Genomic DNA, 9,473 nt, shown 5'->3' with positions numbered 1-9,473 from the left:
AAAATCTCTATAAAAAAAAAAATTGCTACATCACCTTCAAGTTTTCACGATACAAGTTACACCTTGTTAGGAATTGTTGCATATGCAAAAAAATCTTCAAGTCTTATGTGTATGATATGCCATCAAAATATGGAATCTACATAATATCTAAAAGTTTAAGCATAGTATTTATTGTTGCTATGCTCATGTTAAACCACATCAATGTAGCATTCCGGTCCATCCAGTCTATTTCAATCCATTCGGTTTATTTTGGTCTACATCGGTATATTAGGTCCATTAGGTCCACTTTGCTCCATTTGGTCCATGTCGGTCCATTCTTTCCATTTTTTGTCCAGTTTAGTCCATCTAGTCCACTTCGGTCCCATTTGCTATAGTTTGGTCCATTTAGTCTATTTTAGTTAGGTCCACTTTAGTCCACTTGATCCTCTTCGGTGATGCTTTAGGAGTAGAGTTCTATATTGAAAGAGGAGCTGCTTCATTGATAGTTATGTCACATTTCCAACCTAATGTTTTTAGAATTTTGATAAAATTACATTTTTCTTATTGAGGTGAGGCGAAGGATTAATGCCTTTAAATCTCATTTGGTGTTGCTTTTTTCACCAAATTTTGAGTGTATGCGTATCAAAACAGAGTGTAAAGACTCAACAAGGCCAATTAGTCTGGTTCCTAAGTCTCACTTCCTTGAGTTATTGATTGTTAACCAATATTTCTATCCCAGGAGATAAAACTCACTTCAGTGGGTTCGATGATACCTTAACTGAGATTACTTTAACAAATTCAACAAGATAAATACTAAGGGAAGGAATAGAAATAAAAGATATATTCTCTTAAGCCTAACGAGCTGGACAAATCTTTGTTGATAGAATATGCCAAAAACACATATAGTGCCATTTCAAGCATAAAAGTTACAACTTAGTTACTCTTGTCAAAAACCATTATTACAATCTCCTATCTGAAATGTACTAAAGTAATCACTAACTAGCTAGGTCACCTAAATCCCACTGATATCCTTCTCACAGTTCAAACAGGACTACAAAAACACTTAATTTTAGTCATTGTCAACAAAGTTGCCAGAGTCAAACAAATCACAAATAATCTCAACAACTTTACTTCCCAAAGCTCGAATTTGCCCTCACAGTGTACTCTGCTACAAGTTGAGCAAAAGAAGATGATTTGTTTTCAAGCAATCTTGTTGGAGAATCATGTTCCTCAATAAGCCCTACACAAAGATTAAGAAGAGCTTCTAAGACAAAATATAGAGTCCATTTTTATCATTTCTTAATTTTTTGAAAATTTTATGTAATTTTGAAAGTCATATTAGTTGGGTTTTATTTCCTTGATTTTAGATAATTTTTAAGGTTCTTCTAGTTAAATTAGAGCCCTATCATGAAATGCATGATTTAGAATTTCTATAAAAATGTTTTTACTAGGAAAATAAGTTTTTGGAAGCTTTCAATGCGGTAATCTATAAAACGACAATTAAAATCATATTTTATCAATAAAAGTTCAGTTAGTTTATTGTCTCTATTTTGGTGGATTCCAGTCTTTCTTGTGAATTCAAGGAATCCTTTATAGTTTTGAAGGATTTGGTTTCTAGAATGATATCTAACCCTTTCACATATTCCTTTCTATTTCACCATAGGATTACAATGAAATCATTCTAACCATGAAAGAACTAAATAGGCAAAGGCTATAGGAGTAATTTAAAATTGTATGGTCATACCAACCATTATTTAGTAGCAGAACCATGTCACTATCAAGAACGGAAGTTATCCGATGTGCAATGGTAATGACTGTACAGTTGGAAAAATGTTGCCTGAGGGTCTGCTGAATTAGATTATCTGTAGCTGTATCAACCGATGCAGTAGCTTCATCAAGCACCAATACCTTACTTTTTTTAAGCAGCACACGGCCAAGGCAGACCAGCTGCCTCTGACCCACACTCCAATTTTCTCCATTCTCACTGACTGCATTGTCCATAAGAATATAAGCAATATGTTTCCACAATGTAACTCTAAAATATTTTACATAAGAAGCTGCAAAAGACGAACCTGTAGAATCCAATTTTCCCTCTTTCTTTCTAACTTCATCTCCAAGTTGACACTTCTCCAGAGCCTAAAACAATTTAAGGGGAAAAATTATAACTAAAACTTATTTAAATTACATTAGCAGGTCCCATCTATTGACAACAAATCCGAATAGTAGTGCATGCCTGATTTATGAGGAAAATGTAATAAAAAGAGAATTCTTTCAATTACCAAATAAGAAACAAATCTACCTCCCAAATTTGTTCATCTGTGTACTCTTCAAGTGGATCCAGATTGCTTCTTACAGTCCCTTCAAACATAGTTGGATCCTGAGGGATAATGCTTAGTCTAGATCGCAAATCATGTAGTCCAAGCACGGAGATGTTGATGCCATCTATTATTATCTGACCCGCAGCAGGTTTAACAATCCGGAAAAGCGTTTGTATGAGAGTTGATTTACCACTACCTGTTCGCCCTACAATGCCAGTTTTCATTTCTCCAGGGAAAGTACATGTGAGGCCACGTAATACAAGTGGCATGTGTGGGGCATACCGTACCTACATTGCACGATTAGTTGATATACATCTCAAAAAAACATGGTCATAAATGAACCTATACATAGTATGATTTTATTTGGTGATAAATAGCCAAGAACTAACTTGAAGATCATGAAAATCAACTTTTCCATGCAATGGCCAAGAATGATCTGGTTGAGTTTCTTCTATCACGAGAGCTGGCTCGCTTGGGATACAAGTGTATTGAAACATTCTTTCTACTGATATAATTTTGTTCTCCATTTGGCAAAGAAACCATATTACCCTCCTTTGCAACATGTTTAGAGTAAGTCCATATGTCACAGATAAGCCCGCGATGCCTTCAGGGAAAAGGAAAGCAAAGAAAAAAAAACAATTAGAAACTATTGTTTGAGTAACTTTATGTTTTACTGAGTCTTTTTCCTGTTGTTCTTTCTATTGGGTCAAAAGAGAGTGTAACTCTGCAGCCCATGTTACTGCCAAGTTATGTCTTGAGTTTTGTCAATCTTTCTGTTATGATAAATACAATCTACTAGTTAAATAGGGTTTTGAGGATTACACCAATATGAAAAACATCTAATTTAAATCCCTAAAAACCCTCAACATTAATAACCAAATTCAAAATTCAAATTAAAAAACAATATCAATTGCAAATTAAAACATAAAATCTTGGTTCCCCGCATCAATTAATTACATAGAAGACTTGAAGCCACTTGTCACTCAAGTAGAAGACATGGAGAAAAAGAAAGGTAGTCACTAAGAAGTGAATAAACTACTCCCTTGCTTTGTTGGGTAGTTATTGGCTGGAAATAACTACAACTTTTTCTCTATAAAAGGAGGGATTTTCATGAAGAAAGGGCATGACTCACTCATTGAAGACATGTCTCACTTGTTATCTTATTTCCTATATTTTTAGTTTGGAAATTAGTGTAAGGCGTTAATGCAAGTAAGCAGTCTGCTTGTAATCATTACTCTGTCATTTATGATGCATTATTAGACTCATGGAAAATTTGTAGTTCATAGTTGAATAAAATCCTTCAAATCTTGTGTAACAGTAGTTTACTATTTCTCATAATTCTAGTGGTAGATTGGTAGCTTTGTAGCCTGGTAGATTTTTGAATCCCTTAGCCTTGCAGAAAACTTGTTATTTGGTAGTTCTCTCAAATCCTTAGTTCAATTGCAACTTGCTGCTTTCCATCAATTTACTTGTTATTTTACATCTTTTTCGATAATTGATGTAGTATAATTCAGTAGTCTTACAGGTTGTTTGGAATGAGCGAAAATAATGGAATGGAAAGAAATGAAAAGAACAATTTTAGAATTTTCCTTCATTTCTCTTGTTTGGGAGCTTTAATGGAGAATGGAAAGTCCATTCCATTGTTTAGAAGTTTTAGTGGGAGGGAATGAAATGGATAGAAGGGAACACTCATTCCTCTCTATTACCTCAAAACCTCAATTTTACATTCCCCCAAAATTGAGAGAAATCAAAGGGAATGGAATGGGGTTTAATGAAATTTTCACTAGAACTATAAAAAATTCAGCCCTTATTTTGAAACAAGGGTCTATTAGTAATATTGTGATTAAATGATTCCATTCATTTTTCTCTATATTATTCTCAAATAAAGTTACTTACCTTCTATTCCTTTATTTTAGAACTTCTAAACAAAATTACTTAATTTCATTTCTTTACTTTCTTTTCCATTCCTTTCCATTTTCCTAAATGTATTCTATTCTATTCCATTCCACTCTATTGAGTCAATTATGAACCACATCCTTTTGAACATGGAGCCAAATCCCAAGAAAAAGGGTCGTAAGAAAGGCCATCAACGCCTGTGAAAGGTAATCACACTCCCACAATCACATCATTACCTTAAAAACAGTTACAAACAGACTGTTAGTAAGACACTAGATGGGAATTACTAACCTGGATCAATGACTCCCTCTGGTATAGAGATCAAAAAGACCAAGGAGAACGCAAATGTTATGGAAGATAACATATCCAAGCGGAAGCACAACCACTCCATTGCACCAGCAATATTGAATCTTGGCCGAGAATTTGCATCTGCCAGTTTCATATTTGTGTCCCTAAATCTTGATTCTTCATCAAAGCTCCTGATGGTTGTTGCGCCTGAAATTGTTTCAGTAAAATGTTGTATCACTGGAGCCTTGCACACTCCAACTAATCTTGATAGTTCTCGTGCAGAAGGTATGTAATATTGCTGCATGATTACAAGTTTGTTGGAACAAATCTCTTCAAAAGAAAAAATGACAACAATACGCTGTAATATTACAACAGGAGTTGGGCTTGATGGATGCTTATAATTAGTAGTCTTTCCATGGTTCTAACAAAAAAATTCTAAAAATTAAAGTGTAAAATGGGCACAGCAAAATACACTACAATCTAGCAACTTGGCAACATCTATCTTAACAAAACACATTCTTCAACAAGTTATTATTTATCTAACAACTTTGAGAAATTTTATATAAAAATGACAGCAAGTGTCTGCATACAGTTATTACATTTAATCTACAAAAGCTTATATCATATAAAAAGCACAAAATGAAGAAAAAAAATATTAAATTAAATATTGTAACATGATAACATGGTAATGTCATTTATATCGTCTGAGATATGTGATTAGGCCATTTTTCTGCAGAATTCATAAGACAATATTTTGAGAAAGGTATACCTGATACCAGATACAGGTTGCAATAACTGGGATAAAAATGATGAAAACCTGCCATGCAACCTGAGACATTACAGCAATAATTCCAAGAAGCTGGATAATTGAGAAGGCAACTGACCCCATTTGATTTAGAATAGACAAATCCACTGCACTTTGGTCAGTAGAAGCCTACAAGGAAACATACTGTTAATTTAGTCAAAATATTAAAAGCTATTATATTTATCTGAAAAAATGTTAATGTCTGTGTGTGTGTGTGTCGGAGAGAGAGAGAGAGGATAAGAAGAAGCGGTAGCATTACATGAGCTTAAGAACAAAGATATACAAAATATTGGAAACAAAGCGTGAAGAACCCAACAAAGAAGAATCACGAGCATTTTTCCACTTACTCTGCTTAGGATTCGTCCACTTGGAGTGGCATCAAAAAATGACATGGGGGCACGGAAAATGCAGAAGTGCATCTTGCTGAAGAGTTGATTGGCAGTAGTGTATCCAGCTGTTCTAAGAAGCATGGATCTCACAAGGACACAAAAAGAACTTCCAATGGCCAAAGCAACATAAACAATCATTAGGGTAGAGCTATCAACTGAAGGTTTCACATCCTCGGAGACAGAAGTTGCCCAAGCCATCCAATAATTGCTACCAATTTGAAGGGTCTGAAAGAGAACTTGTGCCAGCAATATAATTGGCACAAGACTTCCTCCATATGCCATAGTAATAAATTTCCAATAGACTGAAAACCCAACTCCACCTTTCTCCCTCTCTTCTTCTTGGATAATCTGTCCTTTTGAACTGACTACATCATCTTCTTTACAATTTTGAACATCTTTATCTTCTTGTTTTTCCACAACCCAATTAGTACTGTCCAGATTTCCACCTTCCTTGCTCATACTTCCAGAAACCGACCCAGCCATGGTGAAATCAAGTCCTGAAAAAGCTTCCTTATGTGCTCCCACGAGTTCCATAAAATCAGTTCCTGAATTGAGAATATCATTATACTTTCCAGATTGAGTAATCCTACCATCTTTCATCACCTAACAACAACTTATAAGTTAACTCCCAGAAAGAAAAGAGGGGAACATTCCATCCAAGTAAAGTTCATAAATTAAAGGCTGGAAGGAAACTAAATTTGAATAGCTCACCAAGATAAGATCAGCAGCAGGTAAGAACTCCACTTGATGAGTAACATAAACAATTGTTTTTGAATCCAAAAGTCCCAGCAAACATTCCTGCCATATAGAAGTGCATATAATTTAAAAGAACTTAGGCAACCACCGCAGAATACAAAACAAACGTAGGGAAATGCTATTGCATAGATTTTAAAGTACCTCAACTCACACACAAGAACCAATCTTCAAGTGTGTAAATCAATAAATTAATGCACAAAACAGTCACTGAGGTCCTGCTCAAATGGGAATTCCTTCTAACGTTAAAACAGCAGGAGGGTAAGGTCGTTGGTTCAAAATCCACTAGGTTCTTGTGTAACTTATAAATGAAAAATAAAATAAAATAAAAGACATCCATATATACATAATAATGTAGAAAATCATTTAACACTGAATATAATAGAATTAGATTAGGAAAAATAAATTACCTTAAACAGGTGGGATCCTGTATGAGCATCCACTGCACTAAACGGATCATCACACAAATAGATATCAGCATCTTGGTACAAAGCACGCGCAATTTGGATCCTTTGCTTCTGCCCACCGCTCAAATTGATTCCTCTCTCACCGATTACTGTTTGATCACCAAATGGGAGAATTTGTAAGTCCTTCTTCAAGGAACACGCTTCAAGGACCTTCTCATACTTTTCTCTTTCCTTCTCCATGCCAAACAATATGTTCTCTTCAATCTTGCCACTCTGTATCCAAGGTGACTGAGCAACATATGCCTTTGTCCCACATAACTTAACAGTCCCAGATATCTTAGGTACTTCTCCCAGGATACAGGAAAGCAAACTTGACTTGCCTGAGCCAACAGTCCCACAAACAGCAACCCTCATGCCTTGTTGCACTTTAAAATTTATATCTTTTAATGTTGCACTTGACGAAGATGAATTCCAACAAAAATTCCCGTCAATAATCTCTATTGCTGTATCAGAACTACCTCTTGGAAGCCTCTCTATCACATCAGACTGCAAGTCATCAAGACAAAGGAAGGACACAATTCGATCAAGGGACACTTTCGTTTGAGCTATCATTGAGATTGTATCAGGAAGACTATAGATGGGCTCCTGAAGAATCCTAAACGTTGCAAGTGCAGATAAGATCTTCCCCGACTCAAGTGGAATCCCCATCAACACACAAGAACCAAAAGTGACCACGGACACAAATGTAGGAGCACCCCAGAAGACAAAAGAGGTAAATGCCGAAGTGTAAAGAAACTTCTTCAACCACCCCGCCTCTGTTCCCCTGAGCTCCATGATTTTTGATAGAAACTTCATTTCCCATCCTTGAAGCTTGAGAATCCTCATGTTCCTTAAAATCTCAGATGTTGCCTTCATCCTTTTGTCCTTTGATTCCATTAACTTGTCCTGAAACTTTTCTTATAATCTTCCCAAAGGAACATTAGCCAACATAACAAGTATGGTTGCAACCAAAGCCGCAATTGAAGCAAGCCCAAGGTTTTTATACAAAAGTAACATCGCAATAACAACTTGAACAAGAATCATCCAAGTTTCATGTATATACCAACTGAAATCAGAAACTCTGTCAGCATCAACAGTCATGAAATTGATGATCTCCCCACTAGTGTGGCCCTGCTTTGACTGGCATGAAAGGGTAAGACCTTTATTATAAATCAATGTAATCAATACTGATCGAACCCTAATTTCAACCTGTGCCACCCTAAAGAACCAGTGCCTCTGCGAGATGCATTCCAGAAGTTTTGCAGCAAAAAACACTAAAACCAGAACATAGCCCTCATTCTTGTACTGTCTCCGCCCATTGAGGTATTGAACAAAAGTTTCAATAAGATATGGTCCAACATAGGAAGCCAGTGAGAATGTCAGCACGTTTAGGCCAGCTAAAAGAATCTCTTTCCATGCTGAGTAGATTAGTGACTTTGCCAGCTTCAGTGTGGTCACTCCATTACTTGTACCACACTCTGCCTCAAGCTTATTTTTAAATGTTGGAAAGGCCCCAAATACACTATCACTAGGACCAAGTTGAGGGACATCCTCAAGGTCTAATGTCTTCTTATTGCCAATTGCAATTAAAGGACCCATCCAAGAAAAAGTAAGAATGCTGAAAAATCCAGCATTCAAATAAGGGGTTACATTTTCACTCCCCTTCGACTTATTTGACTCAACTTCATTACTGGTATTAGAATCCCCATTTAAAAGAGGTTCTTCAAGAAGGGTATCTTCACCCTCCTTCCCACTAAAACCCACATAACAGAAAAACAAACCCAAAATGACAGACACGACATCGGAAACTAAATTTTGAACTGGTAAACGAACATGTTCTCTATAAAGAACAATATCTATAACAAGACAATAACAAGAAATGCTAAGGAAGAAACCCGACCAAACTTTCAGTAGAAAAGGGTTCTTCGATTCACCTGAATTAAACAATTGGGTACGCAAATAAACACAAAGTGCACCCCAAGCGAGTGTTCTGAGCGCTAAATCCAAAAGGGTCACTAGCCCTTCATCAGACCAACCATTTCTATCCCAATAAAAGTAATTCAACAAGCACAACACTAGACTAAACACAGAAACACCCAAACAACAAATTTGAGCCTGTTTATAGTACAAACACCTGATGTTCTTAAACCTTTCCTTTGGACCTTCACTATGACCCACTTTGAATTTATTGCATACCAACTTGATAAACAACACAAATAACAAAAGCAGGTGTAAAGAACCAGAAAACCCACGTAGTAAAACTGGTTTCATGAGAAAATCAGTACCTGAGTACATGATTAAAGAGTAGTTGTGTAAGAACAAGATTGACATACCGTGCTTTGAGAATTGAACAAGTTCCAGTTTTGGTGGAGCTTTTGTGGGTGTTAGATGGATTCAATATCTATCTATGTTAAAGTTTAAAGATTTCATCATATTTATAAAACTATAGTCCAAAATGAGAGTCTGAAACATAGAGCGAAAATAAAGCCGGTTTTCATCGTAAAAAGTGGCGACAAAAGACTCCTACGTTGTTGGAGAGCGACTCAAATGCATGTCTGATCGTGTTTGATAAAGAAGCTTAGGAAATGGCAAAAAATGA

At 35.9% G+C, this 9,473-nt stretch overlaps 1 pseudogene across 1 annotated transcript; it reads right to left on the bottom strand.

Moving 5' to 3' along the window:
* Positions 1-827: 827 nt before the first annotated feature.
* LOC115954911 lies at positions 828-9,184 on the bottom strand (annotated as a pseudogene). Its single transcript, XR_004083970.1, has 10 exons — positions 6,839-9,184; positions 6,387-6,473; positions 5,634-6,278; positions 5,251-5,415; positions 4,485-4,779; positions 2,687-2,901; positions 2,279-2,584; positions 2,052-2,115; positions 1,728-1,967; positions 828-1,219 (listed from the first exon to the last, which is right to left on the bottom strand). The product of XR_004083970.1 is annotated as an ABC transporter C family member 3-like (transcript).
* Between the last annotated feature and the right edge of the window lie 289 nt (positions 9,185-9,473).

This window comes from Quercus lobata, chromosome 8, assembly GCF_001633185.2.
Source record: "Quercus lobata isolate SW786 chromosome 8, ValleyOak3.0 Primary Assembly, whole genome shotgun sequence".
Lineage (NCBI taxonomy): Eukaryota > Viridiplantae > Streptophyta > Magnoliopsida > Fagales > Fagaceae > Quercus > Quercus lobata.
Note: the sequence above shows the minus strand (reverse complement) of the source record. Positions and strands in the feature narration are given on the sequence as shown.